The 24,677-nt window shown below is 47.7% G+C and overlaps 1 protein-coding gene across 2 annotated transcripts in view; it reads left to right on the top strand.

Annotated features, from left to right (window-relative positions):
• Nucleotides 1–24,677, top strand: part of ETS1 (ETS proto-oncogene 1, transcription factor) — a 114,046-nt gene that overhangs the window by 56,152 nt on the left and 33,217 nt on the right. The gene's annotated exons all lie outside the window — the stretch shown is intronic.

Genomic DNA, 24,677 nt, shown 5'->3' with positions numbered 1-24,677 from the left:
TTGATTTTCAAATACCCTTCAGAAACTCCACTACAGGGCATTTTCAGTGGAAGAGTTTCCATGTGTTGACTTCTATACTTCTAGTATTTATTTTTCTTTTTCCTGTCTATCTTGAGATTCCCTGCCTAGGTTTTTTTTTTAATTCTATACATTATGCATTGGTTGTCTCATATCATTGAAATACTAATTAAATGTGTGGAATGCAGTGAGGATTCAGGACTAATAAGGGGAGGTCTATCAGCCTAGTAGGAGTACATTTTGTGTATAAGCTAAGCTGAGTGTCTACTCTGGGGAACCCATCATTGCCTGGAGACCCAGGAGTCCTGGATTCTAGCCATGGCTTTGCAACTCTTTGTCTGTGTGACCTTGGGCAAGTCATTTCTTTTTTCTGAACCTCCAGCTCTTCATCGTTAAATAAACTCACTGGAGAAGATGACCTGTAAGGTTTCTCTTAGCGCTGATAGTGTATGAATCTAGATAGCATTTAAAATAATGAAGGCTTAGAGAGGGCATGGAATGTCATTCAAGAGGTAGGCAGAATGGGGGTATTTTTCTCCTGGTCCCCATATTCTGTTCATCACAGTTCCATCATTGGGAGGATTTTGAATGCATTTGTGAAGATTACCTTTCATGGGGAGAGGCATTAGGAATTGTCACAGGCCTTGCCTACGTTTGGAGAAACACATTGTCCCTGGGGTGACGCTGGACCAGGCGTCATACCTTCCTCTTGGTCCCTCTCCATGAAACAGCTTCCTTTTTCCATCAGCCTTTGCTACGGTTGCAGCGGAAAGGAGCTCCAGCGCGGGGGGTCTGCTCTGGAGGAAGGAGATGTAGGCTGGGGGTCTGGTAGGTGAAGCAGCCAGCAGCCCCAGCTGCATCCTCCGGGCCGAGCGTGTGGTCTGAGCCAGACCTGTTTCATCTCGGCTACTCCTCGTCAGGGCGCTGCTCTGGGCAGAAAAGGCCCCTCCTGCAGCAGGAACGCATTCTGCTCAAAGCCACCCTGGTGAGGCCCGTGCCTCTTGTGTGTACCAAGGCAGGGGCTGGGCCCCTGGCTGCTGGGCGCTCGGGAATGGGGTCTGGCCCTCCCGGAGGTGCTGGCTGCCAGGAGATCCCACCTGCTTTGGTCTCCCCGGGTCCAGGAAGCTGCTGTGAGTGTGTGCTGGGGTGTGGTGAGCACAGGCTGCCGGCCTTTCAAAGGCTGCATTTACAGCAGTGGAGGCACGGCGCCTGCACACAGTTGTTATCTGAAAATCAGGTTCTGGATGTTATTGCTACGTTTTGAGAAAGGTCTGACACAGTTGCCCTTTTCTTTCAGGAGCAGGGACCTAAGATCGGCGTGCCAATTTGGGGGAAAAACAAGAAAAACTGCCACTGATAAGAGGGCAGCGTTGATCTATCCGTAATTGTGTAGGCATCTCTCAGCTCGTTTTTACCTTTTTCTTGTTTTTTTCTTTTCTGTTAGTTATTGGATGCCAGCTTATTAACGTGCCAAGAACCTCATTCTTTTACCCCTATCCCTGATAGCTAACTAAGTGTTCTTCTCATCTCTCAGATGAAGAAACCATGAGGTTAAACAATGTGCCCAAGGCCACACAGCGGGTGAGCGGAGTTTAGATTCAAGCCCAGCTGCAGGTCACTCCAGAGCTCACTCTTCTCAGAACTATTTGGATATTTGTTGACTTTGGGGAAATACTAAGGTCTGTTTGTGCCTATTGTTTACCACTTCACTTATTACTTGGTTGTGATCTGGTAGCATTTCGCAGTTTGACATGGGACTTACTCCCCCTTTTAGCTTCACAGTCCCTTGAGTCACAAATATGTTACAGGTAGGGAAACTGATGCCCACTTGTGATGCCAAGTTCCTTTCCCAAGGTAACTTGGTAAGTAAGTGGCAGAGTTAGAACAGGAAGCTGGAATTCTCCAAACCCCTTGACATTTCCATTCAGCCACACACATTTTAAATATTTCCTTGATTGGATGAATACATAGTGCGTTCACATTACTACTATGGCTACTAAACATTAGCCTGAGGTAGAAGTATTAACGAGGCATCCTCTGCTCTTTTGCTAGAGATTGAGTTCCCTGCATATTTTCTGTGTATAGTTAGTCGGTCCCCTGTATACAGTGGGCTGATGATTGAGCTTCAAGTGGGTTGCACAAATCTCTATCATATGGGATCTGGAAAATTTGCACAGCTTTCCATGATGCCAAACCGCTGGCCAAACTTTAAGTAGGATGGTAGGTTAGTTCTTTCTCAAGAAGTAGAAAAAGGTGAGTTACCCCACAGGTTTCTAGACAAAGACGCAGTTTTCCTCTGGGGTAGGCTGACTTTGGACTTTGAGAAATGCATTTTTTGTTTGTTTTTTAATCTAAAGAGTTTTGAAAAGAATTCCTGTCCAACCCCCGTTTCCTTATATTGAAATATATGCTCATTGCTTTGGTCTTCTGAGCCTCAGTTTACCCTTTTTAGCAAATGAGGTCCACTTTAATGACGAGCAGGAACTTCAGGTAGGCAGAGGAGCACCTCAGGATAAAAAGTAAAACAAAACCCAGAAAACTTTGCATCTCATGCTGCATGCTGTGGGAAAGAACTGTGCCTGAGAGGTGTACAAGAATTACGTTTTCGGTGAGCGATGTTTTCCCCTGTGAGTTTCCATTTGGGGCATTTGCTACGGCACCGGGTGCATACACTTGGAGTCTAGTGAAGTTATATTAGATTATCCCCCTAATACAATGTGTTGTTCCTTAGCAATAAAAATAAGCCTTCTTCCCCCTGTTTTGGTCATTCTGGAAGCAAGAGCGTTTCAAAGCCAAATGACAGGTTGTTACACGGAGAAGTGGCCCCTTGGCATGTGGCTGTTTCCTTGGGAGTGAGTTTAATTCTGAATGGCCAGCAGTGCCCTCGGGGGCTTTTGGATTATTGGGGAAGAGAAGGTGGGGCTGGGTGTAGAGCTTGGTACACCTGATTGCAGCCAGAATGGAGAATAGGTTTAAGTTTGGCATTTTTGAATGTGGGCACTAACTTTAGTCTTGTCAGGAACATTTAGTCTTGTAAAGCAAATCTTACTGTGGCTGCCAAGTGTCACCTCTTCAAAATGGGGCTCAGGCCTCCACTTCTGAGTCGTTTTGGTCAGGCCTGCAGTGTGCTTGGCCTTCCCTTTTCCTGGTTGGAGCATCTTCCGTGTTGGTAGCCAGACAGGTCCACCCAGATAGGTGCTCATCCTTTACCTTCTGCTGCCCGGCATGAGAATCAGGATACATGATTCACTTAGAGCTGCCAGACCCTAGCCACGTCTCTGCGTCACCTGTCACCTCCGCCAGCTCCGTATTCTTCTGGAAGAAGGGCGTTCCTGGTGAGTGAGCTGCCTTTGCTTGGAGGGAGTGGGAGCGTTAATGAGCTCATGTTTACAGAAAACTCTGGAGGCATCCGTGATATAAGGAGTGTTCTTAAATTACTGGGAGATATGATACAGAGTGGCGATGCTGAATACCTAGGAACTCTCCAAGGGTGAACGGTGTGTGTGTACAGGAAATGCATCCTTGATTTCACATCAGATCAAGAGTTCAATCTTACACCTTCCTTACCTCCTAATGGAAATCAAACATTCTCCAGAACTGCTGGGTGCTTGTTTTTGGCCTCTGTACCTATCTGCGCTTCAGTTTGGAGGCATGAGAGAAATGAAACTAATAGTTCTAGAGTACCTACTGTGTGCCAGGCACTTTGCAGAGTGCTTCCCACAAATAATCACATTCTTTAAACAACCCTATGAAGTCGGTGTTTTATTTTTTCCAATATTTTAAAATTTTATTTAAAAAATTGTTTTTATTGAAGTATAGTTGATGTACAATATTGTATAAGTTATAGGTGTGCAACATAGTGATTCACAATTTTTCAAGGTCATAGTCCATTTATAGTTATTATAAAATATTGGCTATATGCCCTGTGTTGTATTATATCTCCTTGTAGCTTTTTTCGTACATGAGAGTTTGTACCAAGGTTGGTGTCTTAACCCCCATTATGAAGATAAGAAATTGAGTCTCAGAAAGGCTGCAATAATTTCCCCAAGAACTCTCAAGTCACAAATTTAAACTTAGATCCTTCTAATTACAAAGTCCTACCAACTTAGAATCTGTTTGGAGAGAAGATTTGCTAACATTCTCATCAGAGGCTTTGATTCTTGGTGCGCCCTTCTGCGCAGTGTGCTCTTTTGGGTTCCTCATTATTCTCAGGCTAAGAAAGAAAAACATCCAGTATATCTATAAATATATATCACTGGGCTGTGTAATAGAGCAGAAGCCAAAAACATAGTTCCCATCGTTTCCATGTGCATTTTCAAATTCAAAGTGGACAAATGAAACGTAGGTACCTAAATTTACTAATGCATAGAGAGAGTTGGTGCTTTTGGCTCCATTTTCCAGATTGGGAAATCGAGGAATGAAGTCAGGGCTCCACCCATTCTTGAGAACCCTCCAGGGAGCGGCTATTCAGAGGCACACGTCTAGGCCTTGAGGCCACTTGATGCAAGAGGAATGTTGGTAGAAAAATAAACACACACATGGAATGAATCAATGTCTGCATGATGGACCTGGAGTTAGCCTCTGATTCATTTGGAGATTTAAAAAGAAAAAAAGAAAAATCTCTTTATTTCTGGATTTCTGAAGGCCTCTCTTAGGGGAGCCTTGTGGCTTTTCTATGCCCTCACCTGTGATGGATGGCCTGATGGGAGAAATTTGAAAGTCCAGGCTGGCTGCAGTGTCTCCAAAGGGTTTTGGGTGCTGGATGAGCGAAACAGCAACTTCACGTTTTAGATGAGATCGGGCCCCGGCGACTTGCTGCCGGACTCACAGGGTCAGGTTAGCGTGAGCTACTCACAGGCATCGGCTGCAGACAACGAGGGGTGACCGAGGAGGATGAGTCCAGCCTCCAGGGGCCCCAACTGCCTTGCTTTGTAAGAAAACACTCGCAGTGTTTTTATGGGCAAACCAGTTCCAAGGAATTAGTATTTGAATTTCCAAAAGCTGGTGCAAGATACGCAGGAGGCTCCTCCCACGCAAACTAGCCAGGAATCTGAGGATCTTCTTCAAATTCCTGTTCTAATGGAGCCTACATGCGGTCCACTTTTTTAGTCATTGGAGTTTGGTTCTTATATCCCTCAGATGGTCTGTTTATGCCAAAGGTTTCTTAGCATCATCTTAAGATACAGACGCATTCTCTTCCCTTTCGGTAGATGAGACCTCATAGTCACAGGGGAGGGATCCATTTTTGGGCGGCTCCGTAGAAAGTCCTCTTTGTCTGTGAATCCCACAGCCTCTCATTCATGACATTGGTTGTGATGGTGGCTCTCCCTGCAGCCACCGCCCTGTCCTGGAAGGAGCAGGGTTTGGAGGTGAGACAGCCCTGCGTTTGAATTTTCTGCTTGCTAATTTGCCCTTCGGCAACGTATTTAACTTCTCCAAGCCTTCCTTGTGTAACCCTTACAACGGAGGTAATCATAAAGAGCTTTCAGGGCTCTTGCAAGGATTTGAGATAATGCCTGTAAGATACTTTTCCACTGACACAGGGTCTCGTAAATGGTGTGTTATCCTTGTGTCTCGTAGGCCACCATTTCTGTACAGAGGCTCTTTGCTGACAGCGCCGTTGCTACTTCAGTGGTTGTTAGGACTGTGGTTTCTGTGAACCTGGTTACAGAAAATTTTCCACTCGACACCCCTGTAACCAAGTGGGCCGGAGCGGTCCCTGTGGCCAGTGGTAGTGTTTTTTTCCTCTCACGCACACTTAGCAAACTTGAGCTTGGCCTCAGGTCATGGGTCCGACTTTAAAAGCATCATGTTCAGGCCCTGGCCAGGTCAACAGGGCCGGTTCTTGGAACTGTCGTTATCAGGATATAGAATTATTTTAATTGTCCTCTTCTTTTCTTCTGGGAGGGACCTAAGCATGTGAGGTTCAGGAGGAAACCTCTACGACCTGTCACTGCAGCTGGCCTGGAGTAGAGCTGCCTCCTTCAGGCTGCCCTCCACGTTAGCTTGCTGCTGGGAAGGGCCAGGTCAGTGAGTCCACGCGATGCCCTCCTAAAGATAACGAGCCTCGGGTCGGAAGAAAGGCCACTGGCCTTGCTTCCTTCTCCACACCCCGTGTCCCTTCTGTCCCCCAGCAAATGCCCAGTAGACCTTCGCAGTACTGGCCGACTTCCGCTAAAGCGCTTCGCAACTGAAGATGCCTTCTCTGGAATCTGCCTGTGGCCAATTGCAGTGGTTGATTTACAGCCAGAATCCGGCACCTGCAAAAGGGGATCCTGTGTCTTTAAACAGCTGTGCTCCAGTGTGTGTAAATGTGCTTGCTAATCCAGTGACTAATTCACTATATTATAAAGCAGCAACAAGCGGGCTGCCAGGGCAGGGCTGGATCCCAACTGGAGTGGTGTGTTAAGGCTCAGGGAATTCTTTCTTGAATTCTGCCACACCACCCGTCTCTGGAACGGACTGGACATCTCATCTGTCTGTTCCCTGCACCAGAATCAGCACTTGGTTCTCCAGATTCCCATCCTGCTCTCGCCTGCCCCCTCCCCTCCAGACCTTGGGTCAGTTTATTTACTCACCCGAGGGGAGAGCCAGCGCTGCTGCATCTGAGTCAGGGCTGGGGAACCAATCAGAGCTGCTCTGGGGCATTCCAGGGGCCCAAACTCATGATCCCTCTTGGAAGAGAACTTTCCAAAAGGTCCCATTTGGTCACAGTGTTGCATCTGCACCTTTTCTCGGTTCACGGCCAGTGAGCCTGGTCCCGTGTATGTATGCCTGAAGCCCTTTTCTGTCTGCCCTTCCTTTTTTTCCGCCAGGGCTGGGAGAGAAGCCTTCAGAAAGAGCCAGGTCTGATGGAGATTTCCTTCTCCTGAAAGCCTTCAACATCGAAATATGCAAACGCTAATGTGTTCTCCGTGGGCCCTGGGGCAGCCTCTTCTGGGGACGGCGTGGGGTGAGGCAAGCTTGATGCTCTCTGCCTGTCTCTTGGGGTCTGTGGCCTCCCTCTCAGTCCTCCTGTAAGTGGTCCCAGAATTTGTAGGCTCCAGGCATCCGCCTCTGGAAACGACCTCTCCCAGCGTTTCCGTGGCCTCCCAGTGAGTGGGCCTGTCTGCATCTCATGAGGCTTCCCTGTGGCCGAGGTCACAACGATGTCTCTTCCCTCTCGCTAATGCCACCCACCTGCCACTGGAGTTGTCCTTGACACCTTGGCCCCTCTTCTTCCTCACCCCCCTACGCTCCAGACGTCGGCACCCTTGCCCCAGTGCTTCTGGAAGCCAGCCCATCACTGGAGAGGTGGAGAGGTGGTCTGTGTGCTTCTGGGAAGGGTCCATGTCTCCCAGTCACCGGGAGGTGTTCCCATTGCTTGGCTCATAGCAGGTGGCTCATTAGCTCGTTTAAAAAATATATATATATATTGCTTTTTAAACTGAGATATAATTCACATAACATAAAATTCACCGTGTTAAAGAGTACAATTCAGTGGGTTTTCGTACATTCACAGAGTTGTGCAACCATCACCAATAACTGACTTGGGTACATTTCTACCACCCCTGAAAGAAGCCCCCCGCCCATGGCAGTCAGTAGCTCTTTTTGCGTGAAGGCGTGCTGGTCAGGCTGTCCAGCAGGGCACAGGGGGGCGTGGAGCTGTGTCTCCTGGTGAGAGCCCCCACTGCTCTCCCCTGATGCCCCAAGCACGGACCCACAGACCCGGGAAGCTGGGGGCTCGCTTATTTTGGCTCTGCCGTGTAGGAAGCTAGTGTCTGTCTGGGCACAGATAATGAGCCCTTTCACTAGCTGCAGGGCTGTTCAGCCCCGGAGCTTCGGGCTGTGGTGGCTGAAGTTTCCTAATGGCTTCTTGATGAGGCAGAGCCACTTAGCAGCAGCGGATGAGGGCTGTGTATCCGCACCGGGTCTTTCCCTTTCCCACCTGAGGCTGCGGATGGACAGTGGCTTCTGCTCCCTCCCCTTTTGCATTGATCATTTCTTCTCTGCTCTCCACCCGTTGGCCTATCAGACCCATTGATCTGGAGATGGGGTCTGCCTGGTGGCTTCTCAGCCTCTTGGGTTTGCCCCTGGGAGAGGCCTCCGATGCTGTCTGCTCTGGGCCAGTGTGGGCGAGACTCTGGGGTCGCCTTAGGGCTGCCAGAATGCCCCGGGCTGGTTGTTTGGGGCCCCATTCTGAAAGGAGAGAAAAAAAAAAAAACCTGTGGAGGCTACAAGAGACCACAGCACAACCCTTAGCTGTCTGCACTCTGAATGCATTTGCAGTTAGAACAGGAGCTGCTTGTATTGCTCCAGGACCTGGCCTTTTTGAGTTAGACTTATGGCCTTGTTAATTAGATGCATCAGGTTCAACTTACAGGCCAGTGCCCCTGATTTTATGTTCTGCCTTTGTCAGTGGGGTTGGTTGTATCCCCTCATTGCTATCACCATGTCTTCTTTACCCTTCCAGCAGGACTGGAATGGTTGCGTCACAGACCTTGTGGATGACACGATGGTGCTCTCCTCTTCTTTCAGTGCTTTTTAGATGAAGGTCACTGGATCGCTGAAATTAACTGCCGCCTTCACTCTTTCTGGATCGATAGGAGTAGCACCCTCAAATTTTAGACCTGTTACGCAGAGTGGTTTCGTTTAGTTGAAGTTGGGTGTTGGAGGTTCTTGCTTTATGATCCCTGGCATTCATCTGGGATCCCTGCTGGCAGGAAGCTCTTGTACCGTAGAGCCTGGCCATCGTGATTGAAAATTTATAACCTAGAGCAGCAGCAGATCCCATCCTGGGCCCGTTATATCCCGTGCTTTTTAGATCTTTGGATGGCTTGTTCCTCTGTTCTTACGAACCTGGGGAGCAGTAGAGTTTGTCTCGAGTGATGACCAGGGCTTGATAGCAAGCAAAGACAGGAGGGAGATGTCTCTCTCCCAATCCACCACGATAAGAAAACAGCAGTGGTGCAGAGGACAAAAAATACTGGCATGGAGCCAAGAGGTCTCTAATTAGTAACCACGTGATGTCACTTCGCTGAGCTTCGTTTTCTCCATCCGTAAGAGAAAGGGGTTGAACTAGGTGATGTCTCAAGTCCCTTCTGATCCTGCGTGTTCCGGGACCGGGAGTCCTGTGGGCCACCTGACCAGGGCGGGCGCTCACCCACCCTCATCTCTACGGCGGCTTCCTCTCATTCATCTTGTAATTACGTCGAGTTGCCAGGAAGGGGAACATCCCTCCAAGGACTTGTTAAAGCTTTATAGCAAATTCTGTGAATTCCTCTTTTCCCTTTTTGGCCTAGGATAAACTGTGTGCATCAGATAACCACAGCGAGGGCAAGACAGCGGCACAGAGCCAGGGGAGAGTGTGAACACGCAAGCAGGGTGCGCGTGAGGAGCTAGCTCCTACCCAAGGCCATGGAGAAGGCCAAAGCTGAAGAGATAGAGGGGCCAAAGTTCTAGATCAGGAATACCTGGAAGCAGCCTCAGATGCTAGGTTGAGCAGGGAACCTCACGGTTTAGGGAGAGGACCCATAATCCCTTGAAGCTGTCTCTCAGGGTTCCAAGTACCTCCCTGGCAGCTCAGGAAACTTGAGCTGGGACTCAGATTATTCCCTAAAACTCTCAAAGCAACAGGATTTCTGACTCCTCGTTAGGGATGTACATTTGGATTTACTGAGCTGAGTGGGGCCTTTATTTCACGAGTTGTTGAACATGTAAAGCCTGATGCTGTAAATTCCAGATGCTCCACGTTAGGGCACTGGCATCGGTTTTTGGTGCATGTAGCTGGTGTGCATTTTGGTGCACTTAGCAGGCGTCTTTGAAGACTGTGATAGGTGCAGAGAAGCGCTGTCTCGTGCGCTTGCCAAATATACTATGGGTGGGAAGTTTTGCATCTTCTCTGATGTCAGTCTCTTCGGGGCGGGAACGTGTGTTCCTCTGCCTTCTCCCTATATTCCTGCCATGTGGCTCCCACGTGGTTCTCTTGAATGACACTGGGATGAGTCAGCAGGGCCCTTGGAGAAGAAGGGGATGCTTACTTAGCCTGTTGGGAGCAGGGGGTGGGGGAGAAGTCAAGGAAGCAGTGTTTGAATGAGGTCCTGGACCACGTTGGATGGCCCAGGTACCCACTCAGATCTTCACAGTTTGGTGCCTTTTAGGTGGTCATATGTTTCAACTGGGTTTCAGTCTCCACCATCTGCTTAGGACAACAGCGTATAGGGGTGTTTGCTTGTCGTGGCCTTGTAGGTGGCATCTCAGATGTCCTCGTATCTCAGGTTCACCAGGCCACCCTCCAGATGGTCTGACCCCTGAACATCTGGATCCCTGCACTCCTGAAGCCAGCGAAGAGAGTGTGGGAAGGAACACAGGGCGTCACTTCTAATCACTCGCTGGTTACGTCGGTCCCAGCTGTGTGCAGCACTTGCCTGCTCTGTGCTTAAGCTTTTAAATTATACGACATTTAAGTGCTTGTCTCCAGCTCCCTCCCGCTGTGGTGACATTACCTGGAATGTTCTCAGTGAAACACCCTAAGCTATTTCAATGGAAGAGACGAAAGGGATCTTTTTCAGGTTCCTTTCTACCTACTTAGTGTTGGTTTTCCAGGAGCAAGGAGGTTGATGGCAGGAACTCGTAGGCATGCGTGGGGAGCTTAAAGTTTTCCTTAGGGGGGGCATCTGTATGAATCCCTGGATGTCTTGCCTTTAGGAGATTCCAGCTTTGCAGTTAGGATTCTGAAGTCTGTAAGCTTGGACTGGATCCAGGGCGTGCAGTTACTGACTCTGTCAGTTGCCGGTCAGTGCCGGGGCCGTAGGTGGAAACTCACAGTGAAGCCCTGCGGCAGGAGGGCTGCTTGCAGGGCCTGCTCCAGGGTCCCTGTGCCTCCTTCCCCAGCCCAGGCCCAGGCTCTGCTCATTTTCGGTTTGGTGTCTATCACAGGCTTATGCAACCATTGCTGGTCCTTGTTAGTAAGCCTCTAGGAGGATTAAGACTATAAGTAACACAGCTGGGAAGGATTAAAATTGTCACTCCAAAGTTATGTCAGAGCAGAAGATGGCATTTCCAGAAAATAGACTGTCCAAAGAGGATGAACTAAAGGGGAGTCAGAGGCCTTTATTGAGATGTGGGGCACACATACACGTGAAGATCAGCCCTCAGCCTCTTTATGCACCAAAGAAATGAGGAGGGAACGTTCCCATGAAGAAACACTCCGAGAGGGACTCCAACCATGTGTCATTAACAGACCCGACGGGACCGACGGGGCTGTTGTCTCGGGAACAAGAGAGTTGACCTCCGTCTAGTGGTCAGGCTTTCTGTGCACCCCTGCCTTCGTTGCTCTGGGCTGGGCCGAGCAGCAGTTACAGTCTGGACCTACCCCTTCTCCATGGTGGCTGTATTTTAGCAGTAGGCACGCACACTTCTTCACTTGGCTAAAGAGCTCCTTTAGGCTAAGAAGAAACTACTCTGTGAGTGAAAAAGGAGCCTATTTCTAAGCAGGCAGTGTTCTGGGTGACCTCATCTTCCTCCCAGCCCAGATCCAGTTGGAGCTGTGCGTACAGGGCAGAAATCCAGTTCCTCCTGTCTGGGACTCACAGTGGCAGATAAAAATAGACCAAGACTTTGTCTGCAGCCATTGTTCTCTAAGTGCCCATTGTTTCTGGAAGCAAAGTGGCTGTGGCTCTAGAGCTTTAAGCTCTGTGCTCTCTCTCTCTCCCTCTCCCTCCCCCACCTCCCCCTCCCCTCCCCTCCCCTCCCCCTCCCCCTTCCCCTCCCCTCCCCTCCCCTCCCCCTCCCCCTCCCCTCCCCTCCCCCTTCCCCTCCCCCTTCCCCTTCCCCTCCCCCTTCCCCTCCCCCTCCCCCTCCCCTCCCCCTTCCCCCTCCCCTCCCCCTTCCCCCTCCCCTCCCCTTCCCCCTCCCCTCCCCCCCCCCGTCCCCCCTTCCCCTCTCCTCCCTCTTTCCCTCTTTCCCTCTTTCATTGTGCAGGGATCAGAGTCCCGGCTCCCCCATTTCCCTCAGCCGCCTTTGCACTTGTCTGGAGCTCCCCAACTGGTAGATCAACAGACTCCACTGAAGATTTTGTCCAAGTCTTTCCATGATTTGTGGCCGAGATGTGGACCTGTGGATCCAATGACTGTAAAGGCAGGAGGATTTGTAACTGGTTGAGCAGCTAAACCCAAAGGGTCTTGATTAACGTGTCAGTATTGGAATGATGCCTTGTCTCTGGTGTTATGTTATGGGTCACAGTACTTGGTCGTTGACGTTTCAACGTTTTTATCAGGGGCTCAGGTTAGAGAGGGATGCAGAAAGTATACTTCAAAATTTCAAACGGTGCAAAGCTAATAGGGTGAGGACAGATTCATGATACAGAAAAGATCTCTACGCATGGAAACATGGATCCAAACAAGGTGAAGTTCAGTATGGATAAATGCAGCCTCTGCATGAGGTTAATGAGACTCAGTCAGTAGGTGCAGAGCTGGCTCAATCGCGGCGCCTGTGGAGAAGGTCTGGCGGAGCACTTCGAGGGAGTGGCTTTTGCAGTATGGCTGTTAGAAAGATCGGGGTTGGTCTGCACCAATAGAAATGCGGGAGTAGGCTGGTCATCTCCGTGTTCTCATTTGTCTCCTGAGAAGTCTGGTTCACCTGTGAATGTTCATGATGCTCTTTAGGGACACGGACATACAGGGGTGACCCTGGGTGGAGGCATGGCCAAACCAGGCCATTGTGAATGGCTGCAGGAACCAAGGAATTTTAATACCTGGATGGAAGTGATGATAAAGGGATGAGTAAAAATATTGAAAAGCTGAGAGATGAAGAAAGATTAAAATTGTACTGTTTGATTTCAGCCAACAGCACTGGAGCCAATGGTTGGAACTCATAAGAAGGCAGACATTAACTCAGTGTATGCAGTTGTTTTAAAATAATTATTGCAGTCCTTAAGTGAAACTGAGTGGCTCAAAAAGTAGAGAGTGGCTGAATGTCTTAAGTGAGGAGTTATACTAAAGGACCCCTCCAGGCCTTCCTGGGGAGTGTAGCCATCCTGTCCCAGATCCTGCCCTACCCCTGATTGTCATTACTTCTGCAGATAAACCTTTGTGGGTCTGGGAAGCTTGGCAGGGAGGGGGGGGGAATCATGCACATAGAGCGTATTGCTTCAGTGCCTGTGGTTGGCATTTGGAAAACGGTTGGCATTTTGAGATCATTTGTCTCTGTACTGGGAAAATGGACATAGATATTCTTATTTTTCACTGCGGTTTCCCTGGGTTGAAAACAGACAGTTGCACTGTGTGAATGTCTATGAGTATGCTTTTGCCCTCTCTGTCCAGATTTATTTATTAAAAGAAAAACACATCTGCATAAAAAAGCCTTAGAACACAGGAAGAATGTCCACTTTGTTTTTCTTTCTGTAGCACCGAGACGTGGGGTTTCAGCTTCCTCCAAGGGGTTTTTGAAGACCGGCTTTCATCTCAAACAAGGCTTTTTCCCATTGGAAAAAACAGCCCATTTTTTTGGTTTGAAAATATATTTATATAATGTATAAATAAATAAGAAAGACGAGAGAGAATTTCCTTTCAAAATTTATGGAAAAATGCTGCTTTCTGAACATCATTAATTGGGAGTAAGTTGCTGGCCCTTCCCAGCCCACTTCCACTCTGCCATGTGTCCCTTTATTCTGGTTTAAATTTTTCCAGTATTGGCTTCCTCTGCTCTTCCCTTTCCTTCCCTGTGTTCCCTTCTCTGCCGTCCATCCGCCCTCCCCCATCTTCACTGCCCGCTCTGCCTCTCATCTCCTCTCCCAGCTGCTCCCTGTCTGCTCGCCCCCACTCCTCCTGCGTTGCTCCTAAGTCCCTCTTCTGCTCTCCCCGGCAGCCCTCAGCAACTAGAGCCCTCACTGGAAGAGGCCTGTCTCTGTGTTTGTTTCCTGCGTGGGAGGGAGAGGCAGGCCTTGAGAAAACAGTTCAAAAGTGCAGAAAAACTCCACCTCTTCCAGCCTAAATAAAGGGGCTCCACTCCATCTGTTTGCCCAGATTGTTCCTTTGCCCACTGAGAAAACTCATCCTTCACCTGGACCAGCCCAGTCTTCCTAGAAATGCTCAGACGCCCCCTCCGTGCCCGTCTTGCCCCCAGGCCAAGTGCGGAGGGGGCCCCGCGGGGCGGGGGGGCCTCTGACTCAGGGTCCTGGGTGGGAGCCACAAGCTCTGGTGTTGCAGCTGCCCTCTGCCAGGAGAGTCCCAGGGGTGGACGCGCTTCCTTTGTCATTACTTTCTCTGTAATGAAAATGACGAAGAAACACGAAAGGAAATGTTTTTGTGTCCATTTCTGCCTCCCCTGCTTTTAACTCTGTTAACAGGTACGGGTGGAAAATACCTGGCTTTCGTGCCCGGTGCTCTGGGTTTGAGTGCTGGTAAGATCAGTCAACTGGCCTGATCATCTTGATTCAATCACTGAAGTACCCTTTGTGAGCCTTCATACCCTCACCTATGTGACAGAGAGAATACTAAACCCTTGGTTGTCCTCAGGCTCATAGTAGAATAGGGGAGAAAACATTTTCTAAAATGTAAACTGCTACTCAGAAAGCAGCACTGAAAATCATAGGTGGAAATCAAGTGACATGGAAATGCATTGGTCAGCCTGCTGAAGCAGCATCTCCGGGGCCTCAGAGGGTGAAGCAGCAAAGAGTAAGATGTAAACTGAAATCGCGGAAGCTGGGATAATAGCAAGATGTAGGATGTCAAATATTTTCCATAGTCTTCTTGAGTGGGGCTGTCCTTTGCCATGTTGTTGCCAAAAGCCTTCTGACCCTGTCGTGAGTATTTTATTTATTTATTTTTTTCCGGTACACGGGCCTCTCACCGCTGTGGCCCCTCCCGCCATGGAGCACAGGCTCAGTGGCCATGGCTCACGGGCCCAGCCGCTCCGCGGCATGTGGGATCCTCCCGGACCGGGGCACGAACCCGTGTCCCCTGCATCGGCAGGCGGACTCTCAACCACTGCACCACCAGGGAAGCCCTGTCATGAGTATCTTAATTGAAGGCAGGACGGGGCAGGAGTTTGCCCTGGCTCAGAAATCGAAGGATGGGGGGGAACCAGTGAGATGCACCATGGCTCTCTGTGAACCTTGAAGCTGAAAGGACCCAATGTATGTTTTCTTCCAGAGTAATATAGAGACCTTGCCTCTGTGTTTTCCGTGACAAAAGAAGTGACACTGTTCTGGGACATCCAGGACTTGTAAAATGCCTGGTGTGGAGTCAAGTGTAACTTGTCTATGTAGAAAATGATTGGAAACATGTGATATGTTCTGTAAATGGCTTTGAATGACCATTAAAGAACTTTATTCTTTGAAGTACCCTATTGAGGCGGGCCTTCTATGCAGGAATCCTAATCTGAATAGCTAAAACATTCTTTTAAACCGTGAGCATGTCATTCATTTACGGGTACATGTATGACTTGAGTAAAATGCAGCTTGGCTTCTGGTAAATACCAAACATGAAGAAAAGAGTTTTGAGCACCAAATTACAGTTTTGTTTTGTGCCATATAGACTAAGCTGGCACTCTTAGGAAGTTTTTAACACCAAAAGGCATCTTAGGTCCCCTGGATCCTGGAGCTGCGAGGTGTCGTCATGGCAAAACACACATTCTAGATGATTACTGCTACAAAGATTTCCCCCACAGCGGACTGGAGGATACAGAGTAGGTGAGGAGTCAGTCTGTCTGCTAAAACAGACAGCCAGATTCAGGGGATGTCAATTTCCATTTATATCTCAGAATCTGATTTTTACATTCATTTTCTCAGTTGCTTGGTCGTACGTCCCTGGGGAAATCGCCAGGTTCCTTCTCCTTGCTGTCTCTCTAAGCTTTGGGAAATCAAATCGTATCTTTTTTTTAGTCTTTCTATTTTACAAGACACTTTTCAGTTTAAGTCACCAATAATTTATTGAACACCTACTAGGCTTTGGTATTTTCACACATATTTAATTGAACCCTCACTGCCGGGTAGGTAGAGAATCCTAGCGAGTGGAGGATGCTCCTGAGCTCTCAGTGGTCCCCGAGGACTCTCCCACACACCCTCACTCGCCAGGGCTGCTGGAGAAAACACAGAATTAGGAGCCATTCCAGCAGGGCCCATTCATTCAGATATTTCCTCTTTCAGGCCATGTGCCCAACGTTTGGGGTGGGAGATCTGAACTGTTCTAAGTAAGGAAAAGAGCAAGAAAACGTAGCTGCAGGACCCAGGGGGCAGTTCTGCTTTCTGGCGCAGCTCCTGGAACGGAAGAGCCTCTCTGGGTTTCCCTGAACACCTGGGATTGATTTGGGTTTTGCTCTGACTTGGAAAGATTTGCTGAGGTGGAGGTTGGAGGAGGGGTTGGGGAGGAAAGAAATAAATCCAGTGATTAAAAATAGCTTGTGCATGTCAGGTGCATGTCAGGTGCCTGAACGAATTGGGGAACACGCCCACAGTCCCTTTTGTCTGGCAGGTCTAAGCTCCTGGCTGCCGAATTACAACCGCTTTCATTTGTTTTTCCTGCTCCCCTACCATGTAATGGTCAAGGGCTCATTGGAACCATGTGTGAGCCTGGTGAGTCACCAAATCCTCAGGACTTCAGTGGTAATAATGTGTTAAAACTCCTTTCGGGGGATGGGACAGGGGTGGGTGAGGGGAGAAGGGAGAGGACTGAAGTCACTTCCTACAGATGTTCAGGGTCCGCGGCTGTCTCTGCAGCCTTGGTTCCCAGGCCCAGCTGCTGGCCCGAGGCAGGCTTCCCTGGGCGGTCTGCAGCCTGCTTTGCCTCTCAGAGGACCATCTCTTTTGTCCTGGGACAAGTTCCCTCTGAGAAGAGGCATCTACCTCTGAGTTGGTACGCTGTACCCCAGCAGCGCGCTTCGTTTCCCCGAGGCAGTAACTGGAGACTGGCTCGAATTTTTGGTCGGTCAGATCGTTGGAGGGTGAATTGGGGATTTTCTGTGCAACTTCGTCCTCCATCCCTCAGAGTTTTTTTTTTTTAAATTCGCTGGTGACTTCAAGGGCATTGGTATCAAGAGAAGGACCAAAGCCCAGTCGCGTTTCCCTGACTGATAAGAAAACTCTGTTTTGGGGTCAGGGTGTCCCATCATTTGGGGCAGCGATGGACTGCTTGGTTGGGTTGGGTGGTCCACCCACGGCGCTGAGCTATTCTTGCTGAGCTATTCTTGCTGAGCTCTTGCTGGAGCCAAGGGTCCTGCTTGTCTCTCATCACTTTGTCGCTTCATTAGGTTTGCGAAAATGGGGTCGAGGGGCCGAGGAGGGACACGTTTCCCTTCTTTGCATTAGCCTCAGCCAGAAGCTTTGTGGATTATACTGACTTCCTCAACAGGAAGCCCTGCCTTGCCAAGTTTCTAGCGCCTGTAACGGGATTTGGAGTCAGGAGTGTAGGACAAAGAGGACCCTTCCTTCCTAGTTCCAATGCATCCTTGCATGAATGAGAGAAAGGTTGAATGAGATTCCTTTTCACAGCCTTCTGAGATGTTAGTGTCTTCACTGGGTAACTTCTCTTAAGGACCAGTAACGACTTTCTAAGGACAATGTTGATTGTTCAGAATCAGTCACTGACCACAGCCATTTTGCCATTTCTGTTGATCTGAAGGGGTAAAGGTGCCTCCTCTCTTATTCTAGGCAGTTTGACATCTGCCCTTTGGGTGCTGGCCAAAATCCTCAGCTCTTTCTGCCCACTCGTAGTTACAGTTGTAAGTTCCTGAGGACCTTAGCAGTCAGGAGGAACTACCTCTGCAGTCTTTTGCTTGTAGGACGTGGTGGTCAAAGGAACGGCTGGCTACCCTGATTTGAAATCATCCCTCTCTGATCCAACTTCATCACTCTCCAGATCGTGATAATGTTGCTTTAAAAGAAGTTCTGTGGTTCGAGTGGACCAATGAATGAAATGTAGACCTAGATTTAAGCACCGTGGAAAGTAATCTGAAGCCCTTATTTTCTTTTTCCACGAGCTTATCTGTTTCTTGTAAGCTTTCATAGTATGATCCTCCTTTATCTCAAGAATATCCTCGTGACAATAAAATATTTGTGGGTGAAATGGCATGTTGCCTGGGATTAGCCTTACAGTTCTTCTGTGTTGGTGGGGAGGAGACGAAATAAAAACTGGTAGTGTTGATGGATTTTGAATAGGGATTTATTATACTAGTCTCTCTACCTTGGTGTGTGTTTAAAAATGGGCGTAATGAAAAATTTAAAACCCCATGAGGGATATAGACACTACCTATCAACAGACCTCTTTTTAACAATGCACTGACGGAGTGGCGTACCCAGCGTGATTACATAAGTGGCAGAACTGAGAACCCGTGGGTTTTGACCAGCAAGCTAAGGCAGCAAGCCCAGTGCGTTGTCCCGCTGTGTCTTTTCCCCCTGTCTTCAGAATCTTCTCTTTCCATTTGGGACAAGTGTCCTTTTCTTCTTCTCTGTATGAATGAGAAGGTTTCTCCTTGGTCCTTTCACTTTAAGAAACCTATTTCAGCCAGACTTTATGTAACTAATTAACCTTATATTATGTGCACAATTGCGCATCAGGGTGACTCAGGGGTGAACACAGACAGGGAAGGAGGCCAGCTTGTCATTTACCGTGTGTTACTTTGTATGGAAGGAAGGAAGGAAGCCTCAAGACCCTTGGTTCCAAGAAAGGAAAAGATTACAGTCGGTTCTGTCAATGGCTTTTAATTATGTCTTTATGGGGCGAGCTATATGAAATCCTGGATTTCTTCGATCCAGAAATGGTTTTGTTTAAGTTTTTAATTTACTGACTCAAGTGTATCTCATTTTCAAACTGAGAAATAAAAGTCCCGTTTCCTGTGTCTCAGCTGTAGAAATGTTAGTGTTCTTGGATTTCTGATCCATTCCTGTTTGCAGCCGCAGTGGCATTGAATGGAAGGACCTTGGACGTGTGAGAGTTGAAAGGTGGAGTTTAAGGCAGGCTCTTGATCTCTTGCAGTCTTGGTTTTCTGATCTGTGGAGTGGGGGTCCTGTAATACTTTCCCAGGCCCCCCGGAAGCTTTATGTTGTGAGGATATTGGGGAACAGTATATGGGAAGGGTCTCGGTGGACCGTAGTGGTTTTCAGATGTAAGGCGTATCATTCATTCCTGGTGTTTCTTTCCTGCTGCTATTGACTGGGGCAATACCCACCACCCGTGGCCGGTGTCGTCATGGTAACCCACCAGGCTTTGGCCAATCCAATGGCTGCACAAGACTGGAATGTGCACCTTGGATCTCTAGTCCATCGCCTCACCCTTGGGTCCCAGATGCTCCAGTCTTCCTGCCATTTATTTGAGGATGGTGAGAGGAGGAACATCTCAGTTCAGCAAGGCCATAGGTCTTGAACTTCTCCTGGAACCAACGCCACTTCAGGCTTAGACTCTAGGTAACATTGCTGATACGAGCCGTTCGGTTTCAAACGACTTAATAGAATGGTATGAAAAGTCACGTGACATGTCGTTGATGGGTTCTTGGGCGCCGAGCAGTCCTTAACTTTGAGTTCCATTATGAGTGAATTGAAACCCTTGTTCCACATTTGACTTAAAACATCCTTGGGCTGTATAAGCTTTTGTTCAGGATTAGATCACAGTGAAAAAGAAGCAGATGTTTCCCTGCATTGAAAAGGCCACAATTCATTGTGTTCCTACTGAGTCAAGAAAAACTATCTGCTAATTTCTACTCTGATACTGTGCAGTCTTGACCGGGCAGAGTTTGGGACCGTTATTTGCTCACTAGCTTCTGTACAACTCTCCTCTCAGAAATCTGGGTGGTTCCTATAAATATTAACTCAGATTTAGGATCCTGAGGAATAACCCCTGGGTCAGAAATCGAATATACTTGTAATATGTTTATGTTTCATAAATGTACTTAGAGCCTCCACCGTATCAGCAGAGTATATTTCCAGGTCAGGTGCCCAGTATTTTGAAACAAATGTGTTATTGCAATTCAAGATATTGCAAGTACAATTATTAGCACAAAGGCAATTTTAGTTCTTGTCCATAAAATACAATTAGTTAACTTCTGTGGAGCATTGATTAATTTATAGATGCTGTTGCCAAAATTAGAAATATTTTTGGTACCTAATAGAAAAGTATTTTAATAGGTAATGAGATAAGGTGTGGTCAGAATAACAGAGATGCCTGCTTGGGCCAAACCATGTCAGCTTCTCCACCTGTGTAATGATTTCATTATTTTTATTGGTCAGTGTAATTGACAGAACTGCCACAAACATGAATGAGCAACACAGAGGGCATCTTTGCATTCATATTCTTCATGATGAGAGTTTAATGTTTTATGTTAATACCACTTTGGAAAGTGGTTATTCATCATCATCTACATGCAGTGCCTGTGCTACTAAAAAAGACGATCCTGACTGATTGTTCGTTCACTTATAGAAGAGTTTTGATTTTTTTTTTAAACCTTCCGTTCCACACTTCATGAAGATAGATAAAACTCTGACTTTCCTGTCTGAATCCTTTGGGTCCAAAGGCACTGGTACGCCTTCTCCTGAGCTCATCAAGTCCAGGTGTCCCAAGTGTGTGGTGTTGGCTTTCCCCAGCGGGCCTGGGAACACCTCTTCCAGAGACCCAGCGCTCTGAGTCCCCAGTCAGGGGCACAGCCTTTGGGTGCCATGCAGGACCGTGTGGACCAGGCTTTTGAGAATGGCACTGAGGTGGACAGGCACAGGTTAATTCCAGCTGCTTCCCTTGGAGAGAACAAGCCAGAACCTGGAAGTGCCGGCTCCCTGACAGGAAGTGGAAACCTGCATGGGGAGTTGTCAGCCCAGAGGCCCTGTCCTGGCCGGACTGCTGGGGCACTGCTGTGATAGGAAGCAGACTCCGGGCTCTCTGCTGTCATCCTCAGCCTTCACATCACCCTGGCATCCAACTGTCAAGGCTTTCCTGTTCAGAAGATGTCTGGGGCCTCCTAGCCTCATCCTTCAGTTCCAGTTTGCAGCAGAACCACTGCTGGTCCATTTGGCCTGGCCCACATTTTCCACATGCATTTTCCTGGCCCACTTCTGCCATCAGTAGAGTCCTTTTCATCGAGTCATAGATCCAGTGGAGGGAACAAACACACACAACAAAACTCACACAGTTCAAGTTCATGAATTGGTGTTGGATGGGAGCGAAGGGAAGGAAAGTTGATTCAAATTTGGAAGACTTTGAATTCATCCAGCGTTTGTTGATTGACTCCTGTGTTGGGAGCTGGGGTTGCTGCATTTGTTCCTTCTTTCAGAAGCGATACTCTTGGTTAAATAGAGAGCCCTTTTCTCTAAAGTCAAACTGACTTCCACTCTAAGGGAAGATCTCCTGGACCTGTCCCTTAGCTGTTCTTGGGCGAGGAGAGTGGGGACGAAGGGGGAGCACTGATGTCTTTCTTAGTGACTCATGTGATGATTATTCCATTGTTCAAAGGGCTGGATGTTATGTAATCAACATTTTATCCCATCCCCCTACTTTTCCCCCCTAACAATCTGGGATTTTCCAGCATTTTGTCAACCTTCCTGGAAGTGTGTTGATTTTTCCACTAGGTTTTTTTGGGCATGTCCCAGGGCAACCCAAACTCTCCACTCCCTATAACTTCAGATCCCCCTCAGTGCAGGGCCTGGGAGAGCCACAGCAGTGAACCCTTCTGTTCTTCGAGGGCACAGGGCAGACTCTGGGCAGTTTCCTGATAGCACCGCTCAAAGCAAACTGAGGGAAAGAGCTGCCTGCCCTTCTTTCTTGCCACGTAATTTCCATTCATTTTGATATTCAGAGGCAATATATTTGTTTCTTTTTTCAGAGGTCACCAATTATCATTTTTTTTCCCTCCTATGTTTCCATTTTATCCAGCCAGTAACACGTTACTTACATCCAGGGAACTTTTTAACTAGCCAGGGTTAAAGATGGCTGGTGGAGGAACTTCTCTAGTGGCCCCGCCATTTTCTGTCAGTTTCATATGATACACTGAAGATTCAGGGTGAGCAAGCGGGCTTCTGGAAATTACTGCAGTAAAGTGCATTGCTGTCTAAAGGTCACAGGACAGCTAGTAGGAATTCTCAAGTCATTTCTTTGCTTGTTTGCTTTTTGTTGGAAATTGTGCCTGAGGTGAATTTGGAGGATTTTTAACTTGAACCATATCTCTGTATCTTGGCTTTGAACATGGTCTGCAAGTACAAGAGGGACACAGCAGAGATAAAGATGCATGTGGCAATAGCAAAGGAGGACGCATTTGTGGATCTGCAGATGTTGATTCCTCATTCTTCTTCACCACCTACATAAATCAAGTTTTATAGGTGTTACCTCCTATATGCATGTCACATCTGACCACTTACATTTTCTGCAGAGCCATCTTCCTAGCTAAAGCCACCATCATCCCTCACCACAACTGATACAAGAGCTTTTTAACAAGTCTTCTTGCATCCATTTGGAGTTAACCTCCTAAGCCATTCTTTACCGGCAGCTAAGGCGATCTTTTTTTTTTTTTAACCCATTTTTAAAAATTGTGGTAAAGTGAACATAACCTAAAATTTACCAACATAACTATTTTTAAGTTACAGTTTAGTGGGATTAAATACACCCATAATGTTGCACAACCTTTGCCACCATCCACCTCCAGAACTCTTTTCATCCTGTAAAACTGAAACTCTGTCCCCAGGACACAACCCCCTATTCCTTCCTCCCTCCAGGCCCTGGAAGCTACCATTCTACTTGCTGTCTCTATGAATTTGACAATTCTAAGTCCCTTATATAGTTTGTCTTTTCAAGACTGGCTTATTTCCTTTACCATGATGTGAAGGCTCATCCACGTTGCAGTATATGTCAGAATTCCCTTCCTTTGTAAGGCGGAATGATATCGGACTGTGTGTGTTTATACTACCTTTTGCTTATCCAACTCATCTGTTGATGGACACTTGGTTGCCTCCACATTTTAGCTACTGTGAATAACGCTGCTATTAACATGAGTGTACAAATATCTCTTCAAGACCCTGCTATCAGCTCTTCTGGGTACATAGAGAACTCCTAAAACTCAACACAAAAAGACAAATCACCGTATTAGAAATGATCAAAATGCTTGAATAGACATTTCTCCAAAGAAGATACACAAATGACCAATAAGCCCATGGAAAGATGCTCAACATCACTAATAATTAGGGAAATGCAGGTCAAAACTACAATGTGATACCACTTCACATCTATTAGCATGGCTACTGTAAAAAATGCAGAAGATAAGTGTTGGCAAGGAGGTGGAAGCCTTGTGCACTGTGGTGGGGCTGTAAAATGATGCAGCCACTGTGAGAAGACAGGATGGCAGTTCCTTGAAAATGTAAAAATAGAATTACCTGGGGCTTCCCAGGTGGCGCAGTGGTTAAGAATCTGCCTGCCAATGCACGGGACATGGGTTCAATCCCTGGTCCGGGAAGATCCCACATGCTGTGGAGCAACTAAGCCCGTGCGCCGCAACTACTGAGCCTGCTCTCTAGAGCCCGTGAGCCACAACTACTGAGCCCATGTGCCTAGAGCCCGTGCTCCGCAACAAGAGAGGCCACCGCAATGAGAAGCCCGTGCACCGCAACCAAGAGTAGCCCCCGCTCGCCGCAACTGGAGAAAGCCCACGCGCAGCAACGAAGACCCAACGCAGCCAAAAATAAATAAATAAATAAAATAAAAATAGACTTACCGTAAGATGATATTCTTCAAACAAAATGTAGTCATGTCATTCCTCTGCATAAAACTCTCAATGCCTATTTTGCTCAGGATACAATTATAAATTCCTTAACACACTCCTTACTTACGTTTTCAGCCTCCTCTAAAGCTGCTGTCCCCTTGATCGCTCTGCTCCGGTTGCATTGATCTTTCTGATACTAAAACAGGCCAAGGTTCCCCTCTTCCCCCATCTCAGGACCTTCATTTGTGCTATTCTCTCATCTCGGATCGCAGCCCTCTAATTTTAGTGCTCATCGGGATTACCTGGATTCTGTGTTACAGATGGATTTCCGGGCTCCGCCCGCTCAGAGGTTCTGATTCAGGAGGCCTGGGTGGGGCTGAGTTCTCCCAGGTGATGCTGATGTGTCTGGTCTGGGGACCACACTTTGAGAACCACTGGTCTGGAGTAGTTTTTAAAAAACTCCTGTGTATCCTTCAGGTCTCAGGTCAAACATCTCACTTCTAAAGGAGGCCTTCTCTGATTCCTCCAGACCTGCAGGACTCCCTGTTACATGTTAACACTGCATCTTCTACTCCTCCTATGAAGCCCTTACTGACATTGTATTTGAACGTTTAATTGTGTAAATAGTTTTTTTAATGACTGATTTCCCTGCCAGAATCTGATATCCAGCTCCATCAGGCTAGGGATCATTACTGTCTTGTTCACCGTTCTTTCGCTAATCCCTTGCATGTAACAAATGCTAAATAATTATTTATTGAACGGATGTTGTTACTTCCTTTTCATAGGTAACAGCAAGTGCGTAGAAACATTAATATTCTCAGTGAGTGTGAAGGATGGGTAGGGGCTGTGGGGGAATTAGCAGAGCTATACAGAAAGAATAAACGTATTTTGTCAGAGAGGCAGGGCGTATGAGGCAAGAGTCAGGTTTTTTGTTTTTTTGGGTGTTTTTTATGGGCCCTACCACATTGTGGAAAGCCCCCCAAATTTTACCTGCCCTGGTGAGGATGCTACTA

The sequence above is a fragment of the Lagenorhynchus albirostris genome, chromosome 9 (assembly GCF_949774975.1).
Source record: "Lagenorhynchus albirostris chromosome 9, mLagAlb1.1, whole genome shotgun sequence".
Classification (NCBI taxonomy): Eukaryota; Metazoa; Chordata; class Mammalia; order Artiodactyla; family Delphinidae; genus Lagenorhynchus; species Lagenorhynchus albirostris.
This window is presented reverse-complemented; position numbering and strand designations above follow the sequence as displayed.